This window comes from Nannospalax galili, unplaced genomic scaffold, assembly GCF_000622305.1.
Source record: "Nannospalax galili isolate Female #2095 unplaced genomic scaffold, S.galili_v1.0 scaffold278, whole genome shotgun sequence".
Classification (NCBI taxonomy): Eukaryota; Metazoa; Chordata; class Mammalia; order Rodentia; family Spalacidae; genus Nannospalax; species Nannospalax galili.
In genome coordinates, this window is record NW_008347536.1 from 8,277,722 (window position 1) to 8,279,922 (window position 2,201).

Here is a 2,201-nt window from a genome sequence, read left to right on the forward strand (position 1 = left end):
GTGAGAAAGCTCTCACTGTCATGGTCATGGACTTTTCCTGCTGAAATGCCTTCCTTGCCATGGTCGACAGCATCCTCTTTAACAATCAGCCAACACACATTTTTCCTCCTTTAAACTGCTCCAGCCAAGTGCTTTCTAAGTCAGCAATAAGAAAAGTAACTAACACAGTATCAAAAAACGATAACTATGTATCTATTTGAATTATGAAACAGGGTTTTAAGAGCCACCTAACTGAATAGTTCTGGTTTGTGTAATAAGATTGAAATAGGAATAGGGGAAGACTTTACTGTATTTAGAAGTGTTTTAGGCTTTAGACAAGTTACTATGAACACGATACATTGTCAGGTAAGGGAGAAAGGCACAACCATGACTTATTTTATTTTTGTTTGTATGCAATTAAAGGACCGACATAGAAGTCAAGACTTCGATGCATTATCAGAGAAGAGCTTATGTCTAATATTAAGGCTATATGTACATGCTGAGTGAATAGAGATCTTGAGGAAAGCATACCAGGGAGGGCATGAGCACATTCCACAAAATAATGAAGCATGTAGGATGTCAAGAAAATGCAAAGCAGCTCATTGTTAGGGCAACATAATTGGAAAGTACAGAGCAGGGAGAATATAGCCAGCTGAACCAGAATATCAAGGTTCTAAGGATGAAGTTGTAATGAATCAAATTCTGGACCACCTTCTGGATAGGACAGATTTTAACTGTCCCTTGAATAGTGCACAGGAATCCTCTAACTGGAGGCTGTTCTGGTCAATTAAATCACAAACAGGATAAAGTCCTTTATACATTCCCATTCTTAGAAACGCATAGGCTTCTATAGATTTCTATCAATAAAAATTGTACAAAGATTTCCCTAACACAGTGCAACGCTGATGTCATGATTCCAGCAGGTCTTTTCAATTATATTTCCTGTGAAGAGCTCAATTTGCAAACACTGGTTCTTCACTGACTGGCACTTAGTACTGACAAAGAAATAAAGCACTGAGAAGCCTTTCCAAGTACAACAGCTTTGGTAAAATCACCTAATGTTACAGATTCTCATCCAATCTGTTTATTCTTTTTTTAAATTTTCACTTTATTTTTCCGTAAGATTTTTTTTAATGTATTTTTTTTTTTTCTTAATGAAGCCAGCTCTTTACATGGACTTTGGTGGAGGTAGAAGGGCAGCAGCAGCGGGATGAAACCGTGGTGGAGGTGCTCAGTCTTTGAGGCTTCATTAGATCAATTCCTGACCACCTTGCTATGAATGGCAGCGCTCACACAGTAATGCAGCTTGAGGTAGAGCTTGGAAAGCATGTTAGTGTCAAGGACACTTTCTTCAGAAATGTCGCTTATGGCGGCAGCTTCTACTATGTTCCAGATAACAAACATCTTAATGGTCTTGTCCTTAGGTACACTCCAGACACAGTGTGTGGGGTGAATGGGCTGCACATGGCCACAGGTCTGTTTGATACGACCATTGTTTCTCCCCCCCTGCCGCCCCCCATCTTGGATCCAGGACCCAGAAGAGGCCAATTGGTTTATTCTACAGTGATGGAAGGAACATGGACTCTGATATTGACAATAAGATTGTACCACATGAATGCCTGGCCTCTACATGAGCTAAAAAAATAGGTGATGTTTGTTGTAGCTGTTGAAGTTGGTGTTACTGTACAGTATATGGCAACATAGATGGGTGGAAAGGGAGAGGCTAATGTGATGGAAATATCTCAATCAGGTTATATTACTAGAAGTCGGGCCAACTGTAGATACCAGCAGCTAGTGACTCATCAACTCCCTGACTTGGAATGGCTGATAAAAGTACAGCCATATGATTTTTAGAATTGATGCTAAGACTGTAGAGAGAAAGAAACATCACTGAAGAAAATTAGTGTAACAGAAATAAAAGAGCCCATTCATTGTATTATTCCATAGTCAAAACTAAGGCAAGGAAAGATGTGTTGATTTCCCATCAATTGAAAATCTTCTCTGTTGTAGCAGATTAGTGTGCTATGGAGTGATTTTTTAAAATTTAAATCCTCAGAAAAAAAATCACATAGTATTTTCCACAAATGCAAGAAGTTACCCCATTGTACTAACAAAGTCTTTTATAATTAATCACATTTTACATGTATTTATTTTGTGTGCATGTATATGGATGAGTGTGTGTGTGTTTGTGTGTGTGTGTGTGTGTGTGTGTGTGTGTGTGT

The 2,201-nt window shown here is 38.7% G+C and overlaps 1 pseudogene; it reads right to left on the minus strand.

Annotated features, from left to right (window-relative positions):
* Positions 1-1,147: 1,147 nt before the first annotated feature.
* Positions 1,148-2,201, minus strand: part of LOC108491371 — a 2,979-nt pseudogene continuing 1,925 nt past the window's right edge.